Source organism: Salvia hispanica, chromosome 1 (genome assembly GCF_029641045.1).
Source record: "Salvia hispanica isolate PSC_SH4W2 chromosome 1, Shi_PSC_v1, whole genome shotgun sequence".
Classification (NCBI taxonomy): Eukaryota; Viridiplantae; Streptophyta; class Magnoliopsida; order Lamiales; family Lamiaceae; genus Salvia; species Salvia hispanica.
This window is the reverse complement of record NC_142692.1, coordinates 39,924,112-39,938,164: the sequence shown is the minus strand read 5'-3', so window position 1 is coordinate 39,938,164 and position 14,053 is coordinate 39,924,112. Positions and strand designations below refer to the sequence as shown.

Below are 14,053 nucleotides of genomic sequence, written 5' to 3'. Positions count from 1 at the left end.
TCTTGAGTGTGTAGGTACTCCAAGAAGTCAAGGCTACTCAAGAACCCTAGATAGAACTTGTTACTACGATTGTAATAGTTGTGAGGGCTTCTTTTGTGTAACTTGTATACATATCAGTCGCGTGGTTGGAGTTTGACTGAGCTCCCTTAATGAAGAACAAAGAGGTCTTGGTAATTCGTGAATCCGACCCTAATCTGATCCCTGCACAGATGAAGATTTTTGATGCCACAAGGAAATGTAACTTTGAAATGACGACGGAAACTGAAACTAACGCATCTTAATTTCTCGAGCTTGTGAAGATGACTAAGATCAGTTTCCTTGGATATAAATGCTGGGGTTTGGTGCCCCTTGCACAGCGGAAGACTTGTACAAACAAATAAATCAGACACAGATCTATTTGACCGATTATGCGATTAATCAATTCACATGTTAAACAGATAATTGCATGCTAGAACGCAAATAATTCATGCTTATAGAAAGTAAATCATAAAACATGAATTCTACGGTTTAGAGTTACCGATTTGATTCTCCAAAGAATCGTCGATTGCTCGCGCCTTCTCCACGTGATGATCTTCAATACTAGACCACGGATCTTCTGACTGGTTCCCGAACTGTATCTCGATATCAGGGTGGGCTGATCTCATCAAAATACTAGGACTTAAATAAAGAAGACAGAAGAAATCCTTTTGAGAATAGGAGTGGAATTCGAAATTCTCTTCAGCTGGAGGAGCTGAAATTTTCGAAAATTTCAAATAAATGAAATTGTGTTGACTCTGTCTCCTTTATTCTCCTATTTATATTAAGTTCCTTTTGGGCCCAGACAGGGATCTATGGAAGGTTTTGGATATGGGCTCGCCCAATTAGCTTTTTACTAATTAAATTGAACCCACAATTTAATACAAGCTTATATTGGAATATTACGAGCAACCACTACAGAAGTAATATTGCACTCCCTATCCAAATCCGAAATTACAAGTAATCCGGGTTTCCATTATTTATATTATTTATTTCCCGCGCTTAAGATATAAATGTCCATTAATTAATTAATGTCTGCTATGGACTTAATTAATTAACATCTTATTAATTCCAAGAGTGGACTTAGCAAGAAACACTTATTTATTATTCATAGAGTAATAAAACTCCAACTGGCCAGTTTCCCGAATAATAAAACCTTGTTCAAGCTCCTCTTGAGGACATTATCAAACGAGACTCACCTCGCGCACGATTCAACATAATAGCAATCCTAGCACCGCTAGATATTAATCACCACTACCCAATATATCAGGATTATTGGGTTGCGAAAAACCCGCACCATTTGATAAGTCAAAGTAGTGCATAATCAATACCGTATGCTCAATGCTAACGTATGTAGATTAAGAAATAGTATTTTATCAAGACCTAGTCTTTCAGTAGATAGCATAAAGACACGTCTTGCTGTTAGATCCATTCAGTGCTATACCACACCAACGTCATCTTATTTCAGTAAGGCTTAGAAATAATCGGACTGACATTGCAACCTTTCACGATAGGTAGTCTAAGCCTATCTGGGTTGTGAAATTCTTCTTTTTCTTTTGCAAAGCATTGCATAGAACCAACTGTGTTACCTTAAAGTGGACGACGCCCACAACCAGTCTACTAAGCAAAAGACTTAGACTTTGTTTGCTTCTTATACATTCAAATGTTTATAAAACATCTTCTAAATGCACAAGCAAACACAATGTAATAATATACTGATTCTATTCGTGCGAAACTGCTCGAATAATACTGAATCGGGTTAAAAGTGGATTATAGAGTTTTACGTATACAAGCAAGATTCTATTCGAGCGAAACTGCTCGAAACATGCTTTTCAGTATACCAAACCTAACAATCTCCCACTTATACTCAAAACATGCTTTCGAGTATACCCACTGCCAAAAACTCTCCCACTTATACACAAAGCAGGTATTGGTACTAGATATATCGAACCACCATTCATTTCACATCATGTTTGAACATGTTGCCACAAAGGCATTTTATGTGAAAAATCTGCTTGGTTGTTCTCTGATCATATCTTTTCCACCATAATGTCTTTGCTGCGTACTTGATCTTTAATTAATTTCATCTCTCTACGTGATTGCTTAGCTTTATTAGATCGTGTGTCCCTTGAGTTAGCCTTTACTAGAGTCATACTCCAAATGTAATACTCATAGGCATACTCAAACTTACGATTAAAGCTATTAGGAAGAAACTCCTTAGGTAAACACATTTTCAGAGGATGACTTACTCGATCACTCATTAGTCATAAAACTAAGTCAGTGTAACCCCAAGGACATTACATGAATGACTGGTAAACTAGAATATAGTTACTAGTCTTTCTCAAGCACTAGGGTATATTCATTACCTCAATCAAAATCCTTTGCCATGGTTAATATGATATATACTTGCAATGCATAAGCACAACTAATATCAAACTTAGTACACATTATAGCATTCATGAGACAACTATCTCCGAAACTAGTCTCATAATTCTTGATCTCACTAAGCGTCAAACGACACTTGACTAGAGACAACACAATTCCATCTTGAAAGGTATAAACCTTTTCATGGAATTTCTAATGCTAAAATGTTCCAAGCAATGTGTAGATATAGGATTCCTAAGAGAATCTCAACATTCTTTCTAGCAATCTTAAAAGGACTTAGATGCTAAGAATGTATTTAGTTTCTCTTAAATCCTTTATCTTAAACTGGGCAGACAACCAGTTTCCTACGCCAGATGCCAATCTTAGTTGTTTGCAACTTTTGTAGATTTTATCATCGTAGAGTACCAATAATACCATATGTAATGCACTTTCAACTTCCTTGTGCTTACAACACTGTTAAGGACACAAGTCAAATTCTAAATATTTGACAATTTCGATAAAACACATATACTCTGATTTAGATGCTTGCCTAAGACCACGAAGGTCTATATTAGCTTCCAATCATGCGTTTCTTGCCCTTAATTACATATCCATTAGAATGTTCTAGTAGATGATTTCCTCAAGACTTCTATTTATAGAAGGCTGTCTTGACAATCATAATACATACATTCTAATTTATGTAAGTTCTAATAGACAATATGATCGATTAAATCCTGGCACAACGATAGTGAGAAGATAATTCTCTTTGGGCATAACCCATTGTCATTGTCTAGCCATTTGAGATCCACATTTACACTTGCAAAGATACTTGCTCCCACTGACTGACACAGCCTGTAGGTAGTACTGCAATTCTTGTAAAATATGTTGTCTATCATAGATTGTAATATGGAATCAATCACCTTTTCAAAGATGATTATCCAAATTAACCAATACTACATTGTAGTTAAAGGGATTATGTTCAAGTTAATCTAAGACTGAGTCTTACGACACTCTTAGACCCATGAACTTGTTGTGTTCCAGTGGAACGCTCCCACTACGACATGGTTCTTACAATCTTAGGTACTGAAGTTGATTTTATTAGTGCAAAAGTTTCTAATGGTATGACTTCTTGGTAATGTGGAAAATCTTGATATCTCTCTCTTTATTTTGAGAGTCATCACGCTGTTAGGCTTGCAGTTCATCTCATGATCTTCATACAAGAATTATATCTTTGAAGATTACAGAACTTATAATCTTACATCATTTGGGACAAACCTTAAAACATGTCTCAGTACACAACTCCAATTTCTTGGACACTTTTCCAATACGTGTTGGAACAACATTACACCTTGAGATGTGCTAGACTAGAGACGCTCTAGTCCACAACTCGTGTTTTGTAGAAGGTACTGATGTTGGTAGTTTCTTTAATGTTTATCCCATCAATGATAAGATTTTAATGAGTACAACTCATCACTTAATCAAACTTGTCTTAGAAAGACTTTGATCCCTTCTTACATAACTATCCCATTCATTAGATGAATGCTTGGATTCGTTAATTGAGATTAGACTCCCACTACTGATCATAACCCTTTGCTCGTCTCCTTATGGTGCAAACCATTGAGACTTGCTAGTCTTTCTATGTTGCACTTCTATAAGTATTCTGAATCTCTTGAAAAATCAAATGATTCTAACTCATAGTGCATCAAATAGACTTTCTCAACTCTCAAGCTATTTAACGAAATGTTAAAATCTTGATAGTCTAGATCAGTTCGAACAATTGCTAAGTATTTTCTTGGCCTTATGACTAAGAGCCATAAATACCTTATCATTCAATGATTAAGAAGTTGATGTGTTGTTGAATACTCAACCTTGTCGCACTTATATTATTTTAATACTATGATGCCTTAAGCATCAACCATAAAACAATATTTGAGCATTAATAGCTCCCACTGCAACAAAAACCTAACTGGATCAAGATCTCTTACTTAGAAGTTGCATTGTCATGTAAGTCACTGTCCTTCTATAAAATAGGTCAATCCAACTCACAAAGCATCTTTTCTCGCTTTAAACAAACTTTGACGACAATTCAGGCTCTCCCATTTCCATATCTAGTCTTTTGTTCAAATGAACTAGGACTTAAGAAAATGCAGCCTTTATGAATTCGTCATCTATCATGTTACTTTCCTCTAACAGTAATATAATGACTATTATTCTGAAGATTTTCTACTTTTCAGTTAAACCTTCTTGTAGTCATTTCTTATTACTTTAGGCGATGACTTGTGTGTCAGAAACTATTTGAGTGATCAAAAGATCCTCAAAACATTCTATCACTCTAGGATATTCCAATCGAATCGTCTTGACAGATTCTATTTATATCAATCTTTCATCGTCATTAACCAAGACTTGTCGAGCTACTTAAAAGGAAAATAGCTTGACCTTATTCCTCAAAGAGCTTGTCAAGTACATGCATAATGCATTCTCGAACATTCTTCGTGGAATTATGTCGAGGAAATGGAGGACATGAATCATTGAGTATAAACTCCAAGCTTTCAGCGATGAGAATCTTATCCATTTTTATTTCCGGTCTACTTAATTTAGGCATTCGAGTTTACTTTCTTTAAGGATCGCAGACAAATATTAAATGACATAATGAAGATTTGGCAAATAAACTTATTATCACATACTCATGCTCAATACATAATCGCAAATAACCACAAAACAATTATGTATCTTGCAACTGTAAAATTAAAATTTTGTACCCTCAAGCAGAGGTCAATACGCATTAAAATTTTAGCAATTTTACTGGTCACAACACCGACGAATAGTCCAGAGACCGCAGCACGGCATGGCCGCCAAATGTTGCCTAAGCTCGACCATCAGATTTAGCATTACAGAATCTTGTTTCTACAACACACTCCCATAACAATGCTCATGTGCTGATAACAAAACCAAGCTATCTCATAAATTCTGTTTGAACTTCTGAAACTTGTAATTTCTTAGGATTATTGTCCCCACAGCATGGGTGGCGATAATATTAGAAACTACTTTCTAGTTCATACTATTTATATTTGAGAAGTCTGCCCTTATGAACTTGCTATTTCTTAGGATTATTGTCCCCACAGCATGGGTGGCGATAATATTAGAAAATGGCTTCATAAATTTGCAAACCAATCGATGGAGACCGTATACAACGCACTTGTTGTAATCATCACTTAGATATTTTTATATGGTTTTTGCATAATTATCACATAAGCAGATAAAGCAGATAATCCACTTAAAAAAGATAAACACCAAATAAACAGATAAATCCATTTAATGCATGGCATTTAATCACACATGATAATTATCGAAAATTATTTAATCTAGTCAAGGGAGAATCATTTAAATAATTAAGTTTTATCTTGGATAATAATTATCCAAATTCATTTAGGATTTATCAAGATAGAGTCAACTATCTAAATCCACTTAGGATTATTCTAGATTTTATTTCGATAAAATCAAATCCTACATTTCAAGATAACGTTGATCTAGGATTATCATTATTTAAATCGCACTAGGATATTACTAGATAGAAACAATCCCATCATAATCCATAAGATAAAAATAAAATCCTATCAACCAAGATTTATACAAATCTTAATACTATTTAGAATAGACATCTAGAATATATCAAACATTGCTTAGGATTTCTTAGACAAACAAATTTATCTAAATCCAATTAAATAAGGATTTTCTTATATATCATTAACATCCTAATCTATCTAGGATATATATCCAAAAGATAAGGATAACTTGGATTAACACTTATTTTAATCCATCTAGGATTTGTCTTAATAGAATTAAATCTATTCAAATCCATAGGATAAAATAAATTAATATTAATATTATTCCTAATCCATCTAGGATTTAATCTTGGAGTAAATCCATATAAATCCATAGAATTAGATAATATTATATTATCATTGTTCAAATCTATCCAAGATTTATCTAGGAACAAATCCATACAAATCTATAAGATAAGAATAAAATATTACATTATCACTATCCAAATCCATCTAGAATTTATCTATGAATAAATTCATAGGATAAGAATAAAATAATATGATCATTATCTAAATCCAACTAAGATTCATCTAGGAATAAATCCACATAAATCTATAGGATATAGATAAAAACTTAGATTATTATTTTCCAAATATAACTAGGATTCATCTAGGAATAAAATCCATATAAATCCATTTAAATAAGGAAAAAATCTAATTAATCCATGATTTAATTCATAAATTAAATCTCATATAATATATAAAATCCATAAAAGATATATTCAAATCTTATTTCCAAATTAATCTCGAATACTTTCCAAAATTAATTCTAAGGGTTAGGAAACCCTAATTATTTTTGGAAGGCGAAGTCATGAGACGAGACAAAACGACGTCACGCATAGGGAAACCCTAATCTTGCGTCGCCGTGCTCCCACTCAAATTTCGCCGCTGCTGCCTGCGTGACGACGTCGCTGCTGCGTCGTCCTCGTCACCGCTTCACGCATCCCACCTTAGGCCTCCCACTCGAACAAAAACTGTCGATGCTCGGAGACGTCACTGCTGTCACAAAATCGTGCACAACGCAGCCATCTCCGTCGACGTTCGAGCCTGGGAAAACCTCTCCGTTCATGGCTGCTGCTTCGACGCTGCCTGCGCAGCGGCTGCTGTCTTGGTGGTTTTCCGAGCCCGGGAAACTGCCCACAAGGGGCTCCCACTCGAAACCCAAATTCTGCTAGCCCGCGATCGTCAAAATTGCAGCAATTTCTGTGTCCGCCGATCAACAACGATCAACCACCGCAGCCGCAATTTCAAATTGAGAATTAAGCAATTCTCGTGCAGCAGCAAACAATTAGAGATGAGAGTCATGTAATCATGGCAATTAATCATTGCATAGTAATTCAAAACAGGTCAATTACATAATAATTAATTTTTGATTACATCTAATTGGAAAAACTTTCCAGCACATCACGGCTATGCTCGACGGCGTGGCTTGCCGAAATGGCAACGCAATCGAACACGATTCTTCATTATTGTGACAAGAAAAACAAACACACAAACCAACGAAGAAACTCATGCATTCAAGCAATTCACATAACATGAAATTAATCCACATAATCAGAGCCAAAAATTGGCTCTGATACCAATTGCTGGGGTTTGGTGCCCCTTGCACAGCGGAAGACTTGTACAAACAAATAAATCAGACACAGATCTATTTGACCGATTATGCGATTAATCAATTCACATGTTAAACAGATAATTGCATGCTAGAACGCAAATAATTCATGCTTATAGAAAGTAAATCCTAAAACATGAATTCTACGGTTTAGAGTTACCGATTTGATTCTCCAAAGAATCGTCGATTGCTCGCGCCTTCTCCACGTGATGATCTTCAATACTAGACCACGGATCTTCTGACTGGTTCCCGAACTGTATCTCGATATCAGGGTGGGCTGATCTCATCAAAATACTAGGACTTAAATAAAGAAGACAGAAGAAATCCTTTTGAGAATAGGAGTGGAATTCGAAATTCTCTTCAGCTGGAGGAGCTGAAATTTTCGAAAATTTCAAATAAATGAAATTGTGTTGACTCTGTCTCCTTTATTCTCCTATTTATATTAAGTTCCTTTTGGGCCCAGACAGGGATCTATGGAAGGTTTTGGATATGGGCTCGCCCAATTAGCTTTTTACTAATTAAATTGAACCCACAATTTAATACAAGCTTATATTGGAATATTACGAGCAACCACTACAGAAGTAATATTGCACTCCCTATCCAAATCCGAAATTACAAGTAATCCGGGTTTCCATTATTTATATTATTTATTTCCCGCGCTTAAGATATAAATGTCCATTAATTAATTAATGTCTGCTATGGACTTAATTAATTAACATCTTATTAATTCCAAGAGTGGACTTAGCAAGAAACACTTATTTATTATTCATAGAGTAATAAAACTCCAACTGGCCAGTTTCCCGAATAATAAAACCTTGTTCAAGCTCCTCTTGAGGACATTATCAAACGAGACTCACCTCGCGCACGATTCAACATAATAGCAATCCTAGCACCGCTAGATATTAATCACCACTACCCAATATATCAGGATTATTGGGTTGCGAAAAACCCGCACCATTTGATAAGTCAAAGTAGTGCATAATCAATACCGTATGCTCAATGCTAACGTATGTAGATTAAGAAATAGTATTTTATCAAGACCTAGTCTTTCAGTAGATAGCATAAAGACACGTCTTGCTGTTAGATCCATTCAGTGCTATACCACACCAACGTCATCTTATTTCAGTAAGGCTTAGAAATAATCGGACTGACATTGCAACCTTTCACGATAGGTAGTCTAAGCCTATCTGGGTTGTGAAATTCTTCTTTTTCTTTTGCAAAGCATTGCATAGAACCGACTGTGTTACCTTAAAGTGGACGACGCCCACAACCAGTCTACTAAGCAAAAGACTTAGACTTTGTTTGCTTCTTATACATTCAAATGTTTATAAAACATCTTCTAAATGCACAAGCAAACACAATGTAATAATATACTGATTCTATTCGTGCGAAACTGCTCGAATAATACTGAATCGGGTTAAAAGTGGATTATAGAGTTTTACGTATACAAGCAAGATTCTATTCGAGCGAAACTGCTCGAAACATGCTTTTCAGTATACCAAACCTAACAATAAATTCGCGGAAACATTCAATTTTCAACTTTTTGACATTTGGAATGCCTTGGAGGATCCCATCCAAATTAGTTTCCTCTTCACTCAAATACATAATTGAAATCATCTGTAGCTTCTTAGCAACACTACAGTTCATTTCCTCATCTTTTAACAACCAACTTCCATGAATCTTTAGATTTCTTAACTCAGAGAGCTCCCATAGCTCAGATGGTACCTCAAACACGCATTCACCAATAAAGGTTTGCAAATTCCACAATCTTGATATTCCTCTAGGTATTCTTGCTAGGCAATTGAAACCTAAGAAGCGTAGGTTGATAAATTCAAATATTTCACTTGGGAACTCAAGGTATTCAATATTCATAAAATCTAACACCCTTACCAATCTTGATGTGGAAAAGATACAAAGTGGAAACTCAACCCACCTAGAACCAATGCATATAACAGATCGAGTAAGTGACATGGATTCTGTTGAACCCTTAACACCGTCCATTCCATTTGATATGTCCAGACTCACCCTGCGTGGAGGATTAGAGAAAGTGACCTTGTGATCATTCATCACATACAAAAACTTGTCTTCATCACATTTCCTAATGCATACATCCCTCAACATATCATGCATGTTGTAACTCTTTGCTTTTCCGTACTTATTGTATTCTCTAACCATAAATAGATTTCTCTCTAGTAGAGACTTTAGCCAATCCTCTGCCTCTTCTTCCAAACTTCTTTCCCCATTTGATTTTACAAATCCTTCCACCACCCACAATTGCACAAGTCTGGAGCCTTTAATCTTGTAGTCTTCAGGGTAAGCTCCCATGTATAAGAAACATGGTTTCAAGTGATTCGACAAGTGGTTATAACTTAAAGACAATATATTATAGCATTGCTCGTCTGATTCGGAAATTGCTGCAACTACATAGTTTCCAATTTTCTCCCAAGCATATTCTGATCTTTCGATCTTAGATAGTAGCCTCCAATCACACTGATGGCTAGAGGAAGCCCACTACAATGGTTGGCAATCTTTCGACCAATAACTTGCAATTCAGGAGGACAATCTTCTTCCCCAAACACAAGTTGCTGAAGCAGATTCCAACTTTCAGACTCGCTAAGCAGCTGCACTTGATGTTGCAAACTCGAAGGTCAGCATAGTTCGCCACATCGGATTCCCTAGTGGTGATCACAATGTGACTCCCGTTGTTGTTATCTGGGAAGTACATCCTCATCTCATCCCATAATTTCATGCTCCATATATCATCTAATACAATCAAGTACCTTCTAGCATACAAACTCTTATACAATATGACTTTTAACTCATCAATTTGTTTATCATATTCTTTTCCAGTTATGCAACGAAGAAGACTTTTCAGAATTTGTGGCATATTGTAATCTTGTGAGATTGTGGTCCAAGCACGATATGCAAAGTGACAAACAATCAATGGATCTTCATAAAGCTTCCGGGCAAGAGTTGTTTTACCTACTCCACCCATACCAACGATGGGGACGATCTCCAGCTTCCTCTCCATACGGGTCAGCCGATCCTTGAGCTGCATCAGATCTTCATCAATTCCTACCACAACACTGGATGATGAACTGCTAGACCGCATCTTCTTCTCGACGAGCTTCACTTGTCCCATAGCAGAATGAAGCTCTCGCGGCATCTTCTTATCCTCCATCTCCATGAGCTTCTCCGCTTGCTCCATAACAGAATCAAGATCTCTTGCTACTTGCTGCAGATCCGGTGTGCAAAAAATAAATCTCAGTGAGCATAGATAAATGCATTTAATCAACCATGTAGAATTCAAGCAGAAGACATCATTGAACCAACATGTGATGAATCATGTGAGATTCAATGATGTCTTCAGCTTGATGTGCTACTTCTCTTATTTGGCTGTCTAGTTTGGTGAGTGAAGATTTACTATCAAGGAGCTTTTGAAGAGAAGTAGCTTTGTTGTAAAGGGAATGGAGTTGAGGGTTGTTTTCATCAACGATCCATCGCGTTTGGTGAGGATCAAGGGTTCCTTCAAGAATGGTGATGAGTGGTTGAAGATTGTAAGCCATTGTTTTCAGATCTCTTGTTGCTTGGAAACACAAAGGAAAAAAGGTTGTTGCAAAACTGCAATCGCACAAAAACAAGATGATTGAATCTAAAACAACTCAACTGCTCATTGTTGACTTGAGCAATAATATAAAATTGGTATGATAAAATATTGTGTAGTTGGGTTATAATTTTATTAAGGTAACATGTTATGATGTTGATAGATAGATGAACTGAGATGTGATCTTGGAAGAAGCATTCAACGTTTACAGCAATTCTATATATCCAGTACTGGCTCTTTTTCATAGCAAGTCTCCTATTTCTCATATCTCAAAGAAATGAATTTGAATTGTGAAAATTCTGAATAAAATCATAGTTATACCACCAAAAGATATCAAAGTAGACTGAATCTACTGCCAAGATATATATGAGCAGCTTATAAATCTAACCTAAATGTATTTCCAACTCATGGAGAGCAGAATTTTTAGCATAAACTATCAATTACCAAATTAATTAACATAATTTACAATCGTAGTCATATACTCCCTCCGTTCCGATGCACTCGTTTTGCAAAAATAATAATAAATAGTTAAAATGGAAAGAGAGTAAAGTAGGTGACAGAATAAGGGCGGTAGTTGAGTTATTTCTTTTGCTGCACTCGTTTTGCGAAAATGATAATAAATAGTTAAAATGGAAAGAGAGTAAAGTAGGTGACAGAATAAGGTAGATAAGTCTAACTACATTATTCTCTCTTACTTTATTTTTTCTACACTTTAACTATTTATTATCATTTTTCTAAAACGAGTGTAGAAAAAGAAATGACTCAACTACCGCGGAACGGAGAGAGTAATAAAAAACGAGCCAACAAAATAGTTCTACAAAATATTTTATGCTGACATCAGTTCCAGTAAATTCAACAGAAACGTTGATGCTGAAATCAGTAAATTCATCAGAAACTATAAAAACATAGAAATGCAAACTGTTCAATTTAATAGTAAAAATAAATTTGGGCTTCTTAAACATTAAATTTGGGCTTCTTAAACATCATACTATCTTGTTTTTTCATTTGTCAACAGTGTATAACAACAGTAATAGTCCACCAAAAATAGACATATTTGTATATCACAAGATTTTAACGCAAAATTAGTAAAATAAAGAGATTGAGAAAATTAAGGGATATGACGGATCGAGTTAGTGACATTGACTCTATTGAATCATTAACATCTTCCATTTCACCTAATGTGTGAAAACGCATGCGGCGTGGATTAGAGCATGTGAACTTGTTGGGACCATGAAGAAATATGTCTTCAGCAGATTTCTTATGCATATATCCCTCAACATATCGTGCATGCTGTAACGTTTTGGTTTTCCATTCCTTCTGTATTTTCTAACCATAAATAGATTTCTCTCTACTAGTGCCTTTAGCCAATCCTCGGCCTCTTCCTCCAAACTTCTTTCTCCATTTGATTTTACAAATCCTTCTGCCATCCACAAATGTATGAGTTTGGAACCTTTAATTATGTAGTCTTCAGGGAAAGCTCCCATGTATAAGAAACATGGTTTCAAGTGATTCGGCAAGTGGTTTCCAGAAATTGCTGCTATTACATTGTCCCCAATTTTCTTCCAAACATCTTCTGATCTTTCCATCTTAGATAGCAGCCCCCCAATCACACTTATGGCTAGAGGAAGCCCACCGCAATCCTTGGCGATCTTTCGACCAATCTCTTATAATACAAGAGGGCACTCCTCTTCTCCAAACAAGAGTTGGCGAAGTAGATTCCAACTTTCAGACTCGCTAAGCAGTTGCACTTGATGCTGCGACCCCGAAGAGTCAGCATAGTTCGCCACATCAGATTCCCTAGTGGTGATCAGAATGCGACTCCCGTTGTTGTTGTCTGGGAAGTACATCCTTATCTCATCCCAGAATTTGGTGCTCCAAATATCATCTAACACAATCAAGTATTTTCTACCAAACATGCTTTTATACAACGTATTTTCAACTCATCAGTATGTTGATCACATTCACTGTCCAAAAAAAGATGATTGAATCTATAACAACTCAACTGCTCATTTCCTCTCTCTCCTCACATCCCCACCTACACCACTTTAATTATGGGTCCAGTACATTAATCTAGCAGATGAGATGTCTTTCTCGAATTTCCTCCTTCACCAATCACCATGGTTGTCGTCTCTCTCTTCAACATGCAACACAATCTGAATCGCATTGATATTGAAAACGGGCCTAAAAGTAGAGAGAAGAGAGCCCGGTAAATCTAATTGAGTTTTTGTGTGTGCCGAGATCTATTTTGGGCTTCTTAAATATAAATGGGCCGTAGCAAAAATGTTTCCCATAGACCTAATCAAATAAGATAGTAGTACCATTTTTTTTTAATAATATGGTACCAAATTTGATGATAATTTATACGATGAAATTAACCTGCCATCTGAACCATACTATAAAAGCAAAACATAAATAAAGAATAAAAATTCAACTTACATATAGTATCACTTAACGACAACACATTAGTGTCATACTACTATTGTTTGTATGCATTATTTAACTTGGCAATGTAATTTCAATTCTAACATTTCTTTAGCCAAGATTTATAAATAATACTCCCGTCGTATTCTATATTTTGGAATATTCACCATTAAATGTTACTCCATATTTTCACTTTTACTATTTTTGGATAAATCAAAGTATGATTCACATTTCACTAACATATTTTACCGAGTACCAACTTCGCTTTATACTATTTCTTAAAACTATCAAGTTACAAGTGAGATATATATTTATGAATGGAGCATTAGTTTTAAATCCTGCACTCGTGGTAGTTCTATGTTTGGTATATAGTAACCAAACATACTTTGCAAAGGCTTAATTTAATTTGAATGATAAAAATATACCACTCTTACA

General features: G+C 35.5%; 2 pseudogenes; both read right to left on the bottom strand.

The window, feature by feature from the left end:
- Positions 1–6,727: 6,727 nt before the first annotated feature.
- On the bottom strand, positions 6,728–10,930 carry LOC148933778 (putative late blight resistance protein homolog R1B-16; annotated as a pseudogene).
- Positions 10,931–12,217: 1,287 nt separating this feature from the next.
- Positions 12,218–13,212, bottom strand: LOC125220699 (putative late blight resistance protein homolog R1A-10; annotated as a pseudogene).
- Positions 13,213–14,053: the final 841 nt, after the last annotated feature.